Below are 15824 nucleotides of genomic sequence, written 5' to 3'. Positions count from 1 at the left end.
GCTGTGTCAATCCACCTGAATGAGGTTCTTCATCTCCTTCACTGCCCCTCCACCTTGGAGAAAGACATAAACATAAAGTCTTTCTCCAAGGAAATAGCCTTTCCTAGCAACATATGCAAAGTATATTAGACAAAGCTTGATCACTTTTGCCTGCAAGAAGCACTCTGAGTGCACCTTCTTGAAGATGCATCTGTTTGTTCTTTTGGCAGTCCGCGGGCTCTTCAGCATTCTTCTTCAACAGCACAGTTCAAAGGCATGGATTCCTCCTTTATATGAAGATGGTTGTTGTTTGATGTTAGAGTCAAGTTTAAACTCATAGAGCAAAGGCATTTGTTGTACTGTGTGGATCACAACAATTTGTGGTTAACCTTGAGAAGAATGGGAATCCCAGAACACTTGATTGTGCTCATGCAAAACCTATACGTGGACCAGGAAGCAGTCCTCAAACAGAGCGAGGAAACACTATAAGGTTCAAAATCAGGAACGGAGTGCATTGGGGATGTATCCTATCTCCATACCTTTCTGGTCTGTGTGAGAAACAGTTCATTCAGATGCTGGACATTTTGAAGAGGAAGTGGAATAAGGATTGACAGAAGGCTCATCAACAACTTACAATATGCAGATGATACAACCTTGTTTGCTGAAACTGAGCAGGACCTGAAATGTTTGTTGTCGAAGGTCAAGGACTGTAGTCTTCATTATGGATTGAATCTCACTATCAAGAAGATAAAGATTCTCACCACTGGACCAATTGACAGCACCATGACAAATGGAGAAAAGATTGAGATTGTTAACAATTTCAGTTTGCTTGGCTCCGCAATCAACCTTCTTGACACCAACAGTCAGGAAATCAAAAACTGAGTTGCACTGGGGAAGTCTGCTGCCAGGGACTTCTCCAAAGTGCTAAAGAGCAATGATGTTAGTTTAGGGGCTAAGATGTATCTGAACCAGTCCATGGTCTTCACAATTAACTTGCTGCACGTCTTAGAGATAGACAGTTACTAAGGATGGCAGAGGAAGAATCAACATATTTGAGCTGTGGTGCTGGAGAAGAGTATTGACATATTATGGACTGCCAAGAGAACAAACAGAACTGTTCTGGAAAGGGTGAAACCAAGTTGCTCCTTGGAGGCTAGGATTTTGGAGCTCATCTCACATAATTTGGGCATGTAGCCAGGAGAAGAGCATCATGCTTGGAAGGGTTGGGGGACACCACAGGAGAGGAAGAATCCAGATGAGATGGACCGTCACAGTAACTGGGGTAATAGAGGTGGGTATGTCAGAGTCATTGAGACTGGCTCAGCTCAGGGCAGGCTTCAGAACATAGGGTTGCTATGAGTTGCAGGTGACTCAATGGCTCATAACAACAGTGAATGTGAGTGATCCCACCAACAAATTAAAACTACCTGAATGGATTTCCTAAGCTATAACCACTATGGGAGTAGATTGTCAAATCTTTTTCCCATCATGTAGTTGGATAGATTTGAATTGTTAGTTTTTGACCAGTAGTCAAACTCTTTAGTAGCCTAGTGGCAAGAAGCAGCACTGCAATCCCAAAGACAGGTGGTTCGAGACTACCAGCTGCTCCACAGAGGAAGGATGGACAGTCTCCTCCTGTATGATTAACTGCCTCTGAAAACCCGCCAGAGGGTCAGCTATGGTTTGGTTCTGACTCTACAGTAAACAACAACAAGTCAAACACTTAAACTTTGCACCACCAAAAATCCTTTATGGAGCTATGGCAACTACATGATAAAATGCAAGAAAAATGCACACCCATGTTTACTGCAGCTTTGTTCACAATAGCAAGGAGTTGGAAACAACCTAAGTGCCCATCAACAAACGAATGGCTAGAGAAACTGTGGTATATTCGCACAATGGAATACTATGCTGCATTAAAAAACAAGGAACTCATGCAATATTATTCAAAATGGTTGACTCTGGAGAACATTATGCTGAGTGAAATATCCCAGTCACAAAAGGACAAATATTACATGATGCCACTGTTGTAGGATGGGACTAACCTCAGGGTTGGGGAGAGACTGAGTAAGATGGGTTCAATAATGTATACTGCACTGAAACAGAGGAGGGAGAAAACTGTTTAAAAGAGATATGTGACTAGGTATTTCTGTCATCACAGGAGTCTAGAGCAAGGGCTACATGGTGGAGGGGACCTGGGGGAGGGTTTGTAAAACAATGAAAGAATCTTTTCTTTTACTTTTCCATAATTTTTGACTCATGTACTTATAACTTGTTAGTTAAATTTGTGTCTTCTAGGTTGCAACACCCCCATGATACATCTTCAAGGATATGAACATGTACGGCCAAGCACAATCAATAAGAGTGCATCTAAATTCCAAAATCAATCTCCATAATAGTCTATGTGTTTCCTACTGCCAAAGGGGCCCTTTAGAGTAGTGAGAGAAGATCTTCACCCTGAAACCCACAGCGTCCCTTTTCAGCAGGAAGTAGCTAAGAGAATACGCCATCCCCTTTTCCTTATGAATCAGGGTGAAGTCTCTCTCAGGGAGGAGTGATAGGGAATGGCAAAGGACACACCGACAAAGGAGATTAATCAGAACTGACTTTGACAAGCACTGTGGCAACTGGACAACTAAAGCAGACATTCGGATGGCGGGGGAAGAAGAACAAACTGGGGAGGAGGGTAGAGAGAATGGTGCAGTAATGAAGGAATGAAAACCCAAAATCCCTGTAAATGTTCATTAAAACTAATAAAATTTAGTAATAATAAAAAAGCAAGAAAAGTATCTAGCAGGCTAATATATGTTGGTTATTGTTGGAAGCAGGAGTGGCATCACTTCCTAAACAACAAGCCTCCAGAAACTCTGGGAACGTCGATAAATGTCAACAGTTATAAAAAGGCTTCAAGCCTTCTATTCATAGGGTCGCTATGAGTCGTGCTCGACTCAAAGACAATCAGCAACAACAATTGTTGGCTTAAGGGGCCATCACCTGAAAAAATAGACTACAGCTCGGAGCAACCTGTGAACAGCAGAGCCAGACCTTGCGCTGCCTGCGCCACCGTCACAATCTCCACCACGCTCAATGGCTGCACTCACTGTGCCAGTCCCTCTAACTGAGCCCTCTGCTCTCCCCACAATGTGTCTTTTTCCAAAGACTGCTTCTTGACAACATGCTCAAAGTGGGTGAGATAAAATTCCACCCTCCTTTCCTCTAAGGAGCACCAGGACTACCCTTTCTCCCAGACAGACTTGTTCGTGCTTTCGACAGTCCGTGGGATATTCAGTATCTTTGCCAACACCACACTTTAAAGGCATCAATCCAATCTATACCACAGTTCAATATTTACCATGAGTCAACATTTACCACAATTTAGCACATAATAGATATTATTATTACTGACCACTGTGTGTTGGTTTGCTGTTTTACAGTGGCTTATATGGAAGATGTTGTCGCTATGTGCCATTCAGTCAAACACGACTCATAGCAACTCTATGAACAATAGTTCTGAATCCTTACCAATCTCGAACCAATTTCCTTGCCTCTGTCATCCCTGACCCAATTGCCACAGTCACTGTGTCAATCCATCTCATCTAGGACCTTTCTCTCCTGTGCTGACCCTCTAACCTTCAAAGGATGATGTCTTTCTCCAAAGACTGGTCCCTCCTGGAAACGTGCCCAAGGTATATGAGATGAAGTATCAAAATCCTTGTCTACAGGGAGCAGCCTGGCTTCACCCTCTCCAGAACAGACCTATTTGTTCTCTAGGCGGTCCATGATATATTTAATACTCTTCTCTGGCACCACAACTCAAAGGCGTTGATCCTGCTTCTGCCATCTTTAGTCATTGTCCGGCTCTCAGATTCATAGCAAGCAATTGAGAAGACCATGGCCTGGATCATGCATGGAGGACAGGCCACTTAAAATATAAGCAAAGTCTTCCGTGGTGGACTGGTTTCAGAGGAATTTCCAGACTAAGACTCACAAGAAAGGTCTGATGAAGCACTTCTAAAAACTAGCCAATGAAACCCTTGTAGTTCACCACAGGATGGATATTGTCCAGTACCATATTGGAAGATGAGCTCCCTGGTTAGAGAATACAGAAAATACAGGGGCTACCACAACGGACTTGAAAACATCTTACTACATTTTTATGCAAATAAGCTATAGGTTATTGGTTTTCAGAAACCCTATAACTCCTTCACACATTTATTTCCTGTGTGCACAGTGCCCATTTTACCACTGCTCCTTCCCTCCATCTCTCCTACTCTGTCCCTGGGCCACCAGTCCTGTTGCAGAAGCCCTGGCTAAGTTGAATGTTTTCTCCATCGAACACTGTTGTTGTGCTGTACTACTGTCTAACTCACTGCTGCCCAATATATCGTTCCCAGAATCCTGAGGACCGCTGGGCCATCCTACTGGACAGAGTGGGGCTCACAGATGCAGCTACGGTCAGCCAGCAGGTGGGCTGTAGCTGGAACAGATATTCTGGCTGGCCCATGTTCACTGGTATTTCACAGCAGGGTTCTTCCTGGTACAACAATCTCAGGGCCACATTCCAAAAGGGAGAGGAGGGAAGGAGGCAGCAAAGCCTTCTCGAGGCCTGGGCTCCAGAATACGTCTGTTGTCACACCTGCCATGTTCTCTCGGCTGGAAGAGACTGGAATGTAAGGAAGATGAAGAGGCCTGTTGTCTCGTGTTTGTGGAGCTTCTGCTGCTGTTGGTCCCGGGGTTTATCCACCTTTCTAGAGCCAGCCTCGGGAGCTCTGGTGGCATAGTCCACAGTCCATCTCCGTGGCTGACCCCACCAGTGACTCGGAGGAAGGTAGATGGACAATAGCCTCCCGTGCAAGTTACAGCTTTGGAAACCCACAAAGGGTTCATTCAACCAGGAGTCGGTCCAACTTGGCAGGGAATTTCTGAGAGGTGTCATTCTCACCTCTAGGTCCTGGGGAACACCCACCTCTTCTTCCGAGGTCCTAGCACTGATTTTCATTGCCATCAGGTTGGAACCGACTCACAGAGGACCCTCCAGCGGGTTTTCAGAAGTTCACAGGGCACAGGAGACATTGCCCATCTTTCTCCCTTGGAGTGGCTGGTGGATTTGAAGCACTAGAGAGGCTCCACCTTTGGATAAGCAGCACCTCTCCCTACAGACTACGCCGCCAGGACTCCGAGAGTGATAGTCATTTTAGCCATTACCTCTTCACTCCTTCTTTTTGCCTTTTCAACAGTCTTCATCCAATCCCCTCTATGTAATTCTCTGTTAAAACAAAAGGTATAGTTTCTCTTCTCCTCACTAAATTCCAATACATTTAGTGTATGAGCAAAAGTGCACTGTGTATAAGGGAGCTCTGGTGGCCTAGTGGTAAGAAGTTGCACTGTAATCCCAGAGGTATGCAGTTCAAATCCACTAGATGCTCTGCTAGAGAAGGAGGGGCAATCTCCTCCTGTACCAGTGAGATCTGATTTGACAGTACACACAAAAATAATAAAGTAAATTAATTTTTTTAAAGTACACTGTGTAACACTTTTAGAAGCCCAACTACATTTGGATTGAATCATAAAATGTAGATAGTCTACTTAAGAAAAAGTCTGGGTGTCAATGCTGTTGTTATTACGTACTGTCAACCTGTGACCCATAGTGACCATATATACAACAGCTCTGAAGCCTGCCCTGTCCTGAGCCGGTCTCACTAATTCTGACACACCAACCCCCATCGCCCCAGTCACTCTATCAATCCATCTCATCCAGGTTCTTCTCCTGCACTGTCTGTCCAATCTTCTGAGCATGATGTCCTTCTCCAAGAGTCAGTCCCTCCTGGCCACATGCCCAAAGTATGTGAGACGGAGCTTCAAAATTCTAGCCTCCAAGGAGAAACTTTGATGTCACCATCTCCAGGATAGACCTATTTGTTTTCTTGGTAGTCCCTGGGTGTCAATAGTCTTAGTCTCTCACATTTAGGAGTGGTATCCACTTCCTAAACAACATGCCTCCAGAAACTCTATGAACTTTGATAAATGGTGATAGTTTGCAGAAAGGCTTCAGGCCTTTTGCTCATTGGGTCGCTATGAGTCATGCTCAACTCGAAGGCAATCAACAACAACATGAGGAGTTACTTCTTCATCCTCACACTTGCTTCCTCATGGTATCAGGATGGCTGCTGCAGCTCCAGGCATTATCTCCTTTATTACTCCTTGCCATCAGGTCAATTCTGACTGAAAGCAGCCCTCCATCAGGTTCCTGCTGCCATAATCTTAAATGGAGGAAACTTTCCACCTTTCTCCCACTGAGATACTACTCGATTTGAACCACCAGAGACACGGGCCTTTTGCCCAGAGCAACATGCCTTAGACTACTCCACCAGGGCTGCAGATGGCACTGCCCCCTCTCAGGTTGAACCTGGATGTCGATTTGGGTTTTATTGCCTATACACAGGCATTTGACTGTGTGGACCACAACAAATTGTGGCTAACCTTGAGAAGAATGGGAATTAGTTCTCCTCAATAATTTGGAAAGGTCCCTGACCACAGACTTTCCCAGTTCAAAGCATCTCTTGATCTTCTCACTCACTGCTGGTATCAAGTGTATTGATTGTGGGTCCAAGATGAAATTGTTGACAGTGTCAACAATTTCTGCATCTATCACAGTGCTGCATATCAGTCCAGTAGCAAGGATTTTGGTTTTCTTGATGCCGCGATGCAATCTATATTGAAGGCAGTAGTCTTTGATCTTCTGCCACAAGCGCTTCAAGTCCTCCTCATTTTCAGCAAGCAATACTGTGCATTCACATAATACAAATTGTTGATTAGTCTTCCTCCTATCCTGATTCCACACTCTTCTTCATAAAGTCAAGCTTCCATGGGGCCAGTTCTACTCTCCCTTATAAAGTTGCCTAGAAGTCAAAATCAATTCAAAAGCAAAAAAGGTTTCTCTTTGGTTCTCTCACAGAGTCAAGTCAGCAGGACTGGGAAATGTTGAGGAAGAAATTATTCTCCGTTCAACCACTGGCCTTGACTGTGGCCTTGTGACAGACCTGCTGGCAATTTGCTAAGCTTCTTCTAAGTCTTCTTACTGGATCCACTGGGACCTGCCCAAGCGACACAGGAAAGACAGGCAGAAAACAGATTCTCACCATCCAATTCCAAGCTTACAGACGGCAAGGCCAGTGCAGCTCAAGTGTTCTGGTTCCTGGACCTCTCCAGCTGGACTTAGTGCCCACATCCTGGCTGCAGGCGCTGTTCGGACAGCTCAGGACACCCATCTCTCCTCCCAGCCTCTCACACATGCTCTGACCATGTGGTTTGACTCACTGCCACTGACACCAGGCTTTCAGAAAACTTGGGATCCAAGAGAAAGCCTGCCTTGCACTCCCGCTCAGCCTGCTCAACCTGCCCCCTTGCCTTCGTGTGTGAAACACAGGAGACGCTAGGTGGGGTAAACAGTTCAATTGCTTGCTGCTAATCGAAAGGTTGGATGATTTGCGCTCTGGTTGTCAAGTAAGGAGCTGCGTTGTCAACCCAAAGGCACATGGTTCAAATCTACCAGCTGCTCTGAAGGAGAAGGATAGGCAGTGTCCTCCCATGCTATTCACTGCCTCTGAAAACCCACTGGAAGGTTTGCTGTGAGTTGGTTCTGACTCACTGGTACTTAAAAACAACAAGAGACAACTTGGAAGAAAGAGTTGGTGATCACCTTCTGAAAGCATCCCAACCAACCCTTGAAAACTGTGGAAGAGTGCTGCATGACAAGCCTGGTGTGACTGTGTCAGCGTCAAATCTGTGGTCAGTGGTTTACGTTAAACTCCCATGTACTCACCGCTGTCAAGTCAGAACTGAGGCACAGCTGAGCCTCCATCAGGCTTAGAGGCTGGAAATCACACGGGAGGAGATCCCAGGGCAGAGAGGCCCAGCCTTTGGGGTAACAGTGCAGGACCCCAGCCTTGTCCATAGCAGGTTGTGGTGCCAGCGTCTGTGCGAAAGGCCACACCTCTCTGGTGATTTGAATCCACCAGCAGCTTGAAGGGAGAAAGATGGACAATCATTTCCATTGTGATTTACAGCCTTGGAAACCTGGTGACAGGTTAGGGACTAGTCAATTCCGTCCCTGTGGCAAAGTTGTTGTTATTATAAGTGCCATCTAGTCAAGTATGACTCATAGTCACTCAGTGAACAACAGATTTGAACCCCATCCTGTCCTGCACCATCCTCACAATCTCCAACACACTCGAGCCCATCGCTGCAGTCACCATGTCACTGGACCTGGTTGAGGATCTTCCTCTCCTTCACTGTCCCTCCACCTTTCCAAAGCATGATGTCTCTCTCCAAAGAATAACCTCTCTTAGCAACATGCTCAGAGTATGTGAAATGAACTCTCAACCTCTTTGCCTCCCAGGAGTACTCTAGCTGCACCTTCTCCAAGACATAGCTGTTTGTTCTTTTGATAGTCCATGAGCTATTCAATACTCTTCTTCAACAGCACAAGTCATAGGCATCAACTCTTCTGTCATCTTCGTTCATTGTCCAGCTCTCAGACACAGAGCAAGTGATTAAAAAGACTGTGGCTTGAATCAGGAGCACCTTAGACCTCTAGCTTACATCACTGTTCCTCAAGAATTTGGAAAAGACCCCAGGTGCAGACTTTCCCAGTACAATGTTGTTGTTGTTGTTGTTGTTGTTGTTGTTGTTATGTGCCGTCACATCATCTGTGACCCGTAGCGACCCTATGTACAGTAGCTCTGAATCCTGCCCTTTCCTGAGCCAGTCTTACAAATGCCGAGACTCCAAACCCATTGCCCCAGTCACTGTTTCAAACCATCTCATCCAAGGTTTTTCTCTCCTGTGCTGTCCCTCCACCCTTCCTAGCATAATGTCCTTCTCTAAGGACCGGTCCCTCCTGGCCACATGCCCAAAGTATATGACACAGAGCTTCAAAATCCTAGCTTCCAAGGAGAAACTTGGTTTCACCCTCTCCAAGATAGACCTATTTGTTGTCTTAGCAGCCCATGGTATGTTCAAGACTCTTCTCCAGCACCATAACTCAAAGGCATGGATTTTTCTTCCGTCATCCTTACTCATTGTCCAGCTCTCTGATGCATACAAGTAATTGCGAAGAACATTGCCTGAATTAGGCACACCTTAGTCTCTAGACTGACATCATTGCTTTTCAGCAAACTGCATACTCAGCACATTTTCCCAGTGCAATTCATCTTTTTATTTCCTGACTACTGGTGTTAAGAGTGTTGATTGTGGAGCCAAGCAAGCTGTAATTGTTAACAACGTCTATCTCTTCTCCATCTATCATGGTGCTGCAAATTGTCCTACTGGTGAGAATCTTTGTCTTCTTGATGGTAAGCCTCAATCCATATTAAAGACGACAGTCCTTGACCTTCTGTAGCAAGTGCTTCAGGAATTTCAGCAAGCAAGGTTGTGTCGTCTGCGTGACGTAGCTTGTTGAGTCTACCTCCAGTGCCTCCTCATAAATCCCTGCTGCCTGAATGATCTGTTCTGCATATAGAATGAAAAGGCATGGAGACAGGATGCATCCCTGACACACTCCTTTCCTGATTTTGACCATGCAGTGTTGCCTTGCTCTTTTCTGAGGACTGCTTTCTGATCCAGGATAATGTTGTTAAGTGCCATGGAGTCATGACTCATAAAGACCCTATGAATGAAAGACCTGAACACTTTTATCACTTTCGTTGTTTCTCTAAGCTTATAGAGTTTCCAGAGGCAAGCTCTTTTGGAAGTGGATGCTACTCCTGCTTCTAAGCTTGTTTTAATAGGGGAGCTCCACCAAACACTGTCCACCACAGCCAACTGTTATTGCATTTGACACATCAGTGTCACAGTGTTTAGCATCACAGCAACCATGAGTTACCTCTGTACAGCAAATGTACAGACCAGTGCTATACGACTTAGAAGAATATTTGACCAAAAGCAATTAAGACCAGGCCTGAGGGCTGCAGATCAAAATCACCCCCACCTTTGGCCTGATAGCAAGACTTTCTATCCTCTAGGCCAACAGAGCTCTCTCATAGTTGTTATCACTGTTAAGTGCTGTCGAATCATAGATGATTCATAGTGATCCTATGAACAAAAGGTTTAAGTTTCACATACGCAGAATCAAGTGTTCTAGGGTTCCCATTTTCCTCAAGGTTAGTCACAATTTGTTGTGATCCACCCTGTCAAATGCCTTTTCATAGTCAATGAAACATACGTAGACATTCCTCTGGTATCCTTTGCTTTCAGCCAAGATCCATCTGACATTGGCAATAATATCTCTAGTACCATGACCAATTCTAAATCTAGCTTGTATTTCTGGTAATTCTCGGTTATTGTACTGTTCCAGTTGCTTCTGGATGATCTTTAGTATGATTATACTAGTGTGTGATATTAGTGATATTGTTTGATAATTTCCACACCCTGTCAAGTCACCTTTTATGGAATGGGAATAAATATGGATTTCTTCCAATCAGGTAACCAATAGTTGTCCTCTAGATTTCTTGGTGAGCACATACAGGCAGGGCAGCATGTTTGTTGAAATATATCAGTTGGTATTCCATCAATTCCTGGGGCTTTATTTTTTGCCAAGTTCTTCAGAGCACCATTGCCTCTTGCTCATACGTTGTTTCTTGAAATGCTTCTGTGTCAGCCAATTCTTTTTGGTACAATGACTCTATCCACTCCTTCCATCTTCTTTTAATGCTTCTGGGGTCATTCAATATTCTGCCCATAGTATCCTTAAGCATTGCGACGTGCAGCTTGAAATTGTTCTTCAGTTCCTTCAGCTTAAGAAATGCTGAGTGAGTTCAGTCCTTTTGATTTTTCTGATTCCAGCTCCTTGCACATTTCATTATAACACTTTGCCTTGTATTCCTGAGCTGCCCTTTGAAATCTTCTATTCAGCTCCTTAACTTTTTGATGTCTCCTGATCTCCTGACTGCTGGTACTAAGTGTATTGATTGTGCATCCAAGTAAGATGAAGTCACTGACAGTTTCAACCTTTTTTCAATCATAATGTTGCATATTGCCCAGCGGCAATGATTTTTGGGTTTTTACATTGAGACACAATCCATATTGAAGGCTGTGAGTTTAAGAAAATAATTTACAAAAATATTATCTTTCTCAAGAGAGCCTGACTTTGTGAAATTGCTGACTGACTGAAGAGGGCAAGAAGACCCTAGCCTGGGAAGTTGGGGACACCAATCACATGAGGCTCACCCTGCTACCTGCTGCATGCCCTGCTTCTCCACTACGCTTACCCCACAGAGGTATTATTTGTGGACCCAAGCTGAGGCTGGGGTCCCCTGAAGGCCTGCAGCCTCCTCAAGGCTCAGGTAAAAGTCCCAAGTTCCCCCAGCCCTCTCTGAGTGTCGCTAATGCTGCTTACTGTGATTACAGCAGTGGAGTGAGAACAGACTCTAAGCTGACCCTCTAACAGATTTTCAGAGGCAACAAATCACATAGAAGGAGATTGTCAGTCTTTCTCCCACAGAGCAGCGGGTGGATTCAAACCACATACCTTTGGGTTGGCAGCACAGCTTCATACTACTAGACCACCCAGTCTCCCTCCTCTCTACTATATGAGCTGACATGAAATAGAAAAACAAAGACCTCAACACGTGAAATTTTGTATTTTACTCTGATACCATTTTTCTCCCACAGTCTCTTGGGGTGAGGAATTCACATGCCCTCTACTACCAGTCCTTGGATAAGGACATCATACGTGGAAGAGTGGAGAGACAGCACAGGAAAGAAAGACCCAGGATGAGATGGATTGACTCAGTGACTGGAGAAATGGGGTTAGGTCTGTCGGAGACAATGTGACTGGCTCAGGACAGGGCAGGTTTCAGAGCTGTTGTACATAGGATAGCTATGAGTTGCAGGCGACTCAACGGCACATAACAACAACTGTTACCATTCTCTCATTGCTCTTGAGTTGACTCAGAGCTGGCCCTCCAGAGCAATCCTAAACTCTCAATCTCAGGATGGAGATGGCCCATTTTTCTCCCTCCACCTCTCTGGTGGAGTCAAATTCCCAGAAAGGCACCACCTAGGGTTAGCAATGCAACTTCTTCCAGACTCTGCCGAGCCTTCCTCTGTTACATAAATCAACACAGCAGAAACTTGAGAGGGTGGTGCTGGATTGGGCAGGGCTTCACTCTGTTGTACATTGGATGACTATGAGCCAGAGTAGTGGTAAGTAACGGCACTGCAATCCCAAAGGCACATGGTTCAAATCCACCAGCTGCTCTACCGAAGAAACACAGGCAATCTTCTCCCATGTGATGAAACTGCCTCTGAAAACCTGCCGGAGGGTCAGCTATGGATCAGTTCTGACTCGACGGTACTCGAAAAAGACTTTCACATTCAAGGAGCTCTTGTGGCACAAAGGTGAAGCACTTGATCACTAACTAAAAGGTGGTCATTCAAACACACCCAGCAGCCCTTAGGGAGAACAATCGCCTTTCTGCTCTGGTAGAAGCTGTGACTGTTACTGCTCCTGTCGTTTGCCATTAAGTTGGAACCATAGTTGAGCCTTCAGCGCTTTCTCAGAGGCTGTAAATCGTATGGGAGGAGAGTGGCCATCTTTCTCCCAAGGAGCACCTGGTGGATGCAAACTGCCTGACTTGGAGTTGGCAGCACAATTCCTTATCCCCTAGGCCACCAGAGCCTCTACTGTTGCTGTGGTCGCTATGAATCCTCCAATCAGAACCGATTCATAGCTGACCCTCCAGCAGGTTTTCAGAGGTTTCCAATCACGTCTTTCTTCCCCAGAGATCATGGTGGATTTGAACACCTGAGAGGTATAGCCATTGGGTTACCCTTCAAACTATGCTTCCAGAGCTCCGTTGGCATGAGATAGCTATTAAGTAGGCATTTGTTGAGTTAACAGTGTCTATGGTTATGCATCACTGTGTGGTACGTGTGATATTATGCACCTCAATTTTCCTTCCTTATTAACTCATCTTCCCAGCAGCCGCACAGGCAGTAGAAGAAACAGCTGCCTTGTAGCCAACATCTTTAGCTGGACAGGCATATTCTAGAAAAAGGGGGTCTGGTTGTTGCAGCTGAACAAATCCTGGGTGGTGCAAAAGGTTAAGAGCTTGACTATTACCCAAAAGGGTGGCGATTCAAGCTCACCCCAGAGGGCTCCTCAGAATCCAGGCCTGGAGATCTGCTTAGAGCAAGTCACAGACTTGGAAACCATGGCCCCGTCCTCTGCAGTTTGCAGGCTATGTAGGTCAGAAATGACTTGATCTCAACTAAAAACAGGGAAAGGAAGATTGGCTCTCATGGCGGGGTAAATCCAGGAGATCTTCTTGAAGGCGGTGGTAAACTGAATGGTCACATAAAGTAAAGGAATGAGTTTGCCTAGGTGGAAGCTGGTAGAGAGAGAGACAGGCAGAGGGGTCCCCGTTCTTGACATGCAGGGCAGAGCAGTTTGCCCTCCCCTGTCTACGTCACATCCGGTTTAAGTCAGCACACTCAGAAAGACCAACGCCTTTGTTTGATTCCTCTGATTATTATCCTGATATGCTGACTGTCTGGCTGTCATCGGTGCTGGGAAGGGCCCCCTCGCCTTTATCTCGGGATGCCAGGCCTTCGGTAGAGTTCACAGCTGCTTAGCAAGGTGCGTTACTTGACGTCCAAGCGATCTATGAATCGCATCTGCACCATTCACTGTAGCTAAAGGGCTTCTCTATCTGCATCATTTCCATCACTGTCAGTCTGCATGACACGTGCAGAGACCTCGCTCCGCCATCTGGCTGCCTCAATGACACCCCAGCTCCACCTGCACCCCCACCCACACACCCCAGCAGGCGAGGAGCTGCACTAAGATGGGGTGCACAGCACGATCCACCATGATGACGACAGCTGTGGTTGCGCTGTGTCACTGGCTGCCTGATGCATCCATCGCTCTACCCTGCTTCACTCCCGGACGGCCAGCTGAGGGCTGCAGGAGGCATCACGCAGAAATTGCCTTTTCCACGATGTGCTGATCTGGGAGGCTCATTCCTTAGGCGACAGAAGCAGCTACCTGGGAGGGCGCCAGCAGCTGTTCTGGCTCCGTGCTCTGCCCTGGTCAGCTCCTCTGGGGGAGTTTGTCCTCAACCCATCAGGGAAATGCCACTCTGGAGACAAGGAGTATTGTGAGTTGGGTTACGTGCCCTCAAAAGATGTGTAGAAAGCCCTGTGCCTGTGAGTCAGACCTCTGGAGACGTTAATAATGTTGTTGTTGTTGTTGTTGGGTGTCATCGAGTCAGCAATGCCTCAGCGATCCTGTGAACAGATCTGAACCTTGTCACATCCTGCGTCCTCACAGCCTCTGATGGGCTTAATGACACTGTCATAGTCCTTGTGCTGGTCCACCTTACTGAGGGTCTTCCTCTCTTTCTTTGGTCTGACCCCCTGCCTTTCCCAGTGTGATCTTTTTCCAACGGCTGGCCCCTCCTGACCACATGACCAGAGCATGTGACATGAAGTTATCAGTTAGACTGGCATCACATGAGGCAGTTTGCCTGCCATCAGGTCAGCCCCCAACCCACACAAAATAGAACCAAGCTCTTCCCAGCCCCGCTCCACGCCCATGACCGGCTGCAGATCCAGTCATTGTGATCAAGAAGGTTTTCCTTTTCTGATTTGGAAAAGCAGAGCACCAGACCTTTCTTCCTCGCATCCTCGTCTAGAAGCTCTGACAGGGCCTTCTGAGCATCATAAACACTCTTCTGTGGCACCACGGAGTGGGTTTGAACCATCCACCTTTACGTTCATTGTGGCTGTGACTGTTGTTAGGTGCCATCAAGTCAACTAGGCCTCATCGTGACCCAATGAGCAACAGATCGGAACCTTGACCTCTCCCGCACTGTGTGCTCTCTGTCCTGTTTAAGTTCATTGTGGCAGTTGCTGTGTCTCTTTTTCACTGACCCATTACCTTTCCCAACGTAATTTCTCTCTCCAAAGACTGGTTCCCCCTGAAAATGGGCCCAAAGTAAATGAGATGAAGTTTCACCATCCTTGCCTGTAAGGAACACTCCGGTTACAGTTACCTCAGGACACGTTCGTGTGTTCTTTCGACAAGCCATGAGATATCCAATCCTCTTCACCAACACCGTCATTTGGGTCAGCAGTCCAGCACACACTCTGCCCACCACGGCAGAACTTCAGCATCATTACAGGTTGGTGGGCAATCTCCTCCTCTGTGATTTTCTGCCTCTGAAAACCCTCTGGAGGGTCAGCTGTGAGTTCCTACTCAAAGGTACTCAACAACAACAGGTAGGGAAGAGGGTACTCTTTCTTTCTGGCAACTGATTTGCTGAATAGAGGCCTGAGTGATCAGAAATCACCAGAGAACGTCTCGTTTTCTTGACAACTTGACCACATGTGGGATGCCAGGGTCATTGTAGCCAAACCACATTTTAGCTCGTTCCACAAGCCATCGGATGAAAGAACGTTCACCTACAGCGACGTTACACAAGACAGCGAGGGGAGAGGTTGCCTCCATCGCTGCCATGTCATCTTGACACCAGAATAAAAGGGCTAACAGAGGGTGTACAGGTTCTGCGAGTGGCCAGATGGGCTGGCTGTTTGCTTTGTGTGAACCCTAAGCCTTTGAGATGGGAGGAGTCCCACTGGGTCTGGTCTAAGGCGATCCTGTGAGGGCTCTGTTGAGACCAATCCAGCCCCAGAGAGCCGGACTCCCATGTTCTGAGGTGAATCCAGGAAAATAATTTATAACAGATGCTGTCCAGGTTCATATTGTAGGGGGTTCCTGACTGTCCAGGTTCATATTGTAGGGGGTTCCTGACTGTCCAGGTTCATATTGTAGGGGGTTCCTG

This window comes from Elephantulus edwardii, unplaced genomic scaffold, assembly GCF_000299155.1.
Source record: "Elephantulus edwardii isolate Elephantulus edwardi_28Jun2011 unplaced genomic scaffold, EleEdw1.0 scaffold00251, whole genome shotgun sequence".
Lineage (NCBI taxonomy): Eukaryota > Metazoa > Chordata > Mammalia > Macroscelidea > Macroscelididae > Elephantulus > Elephantulus edwardii.
This window is presented reverse-complemented; position numbering follows the sequence as displayed.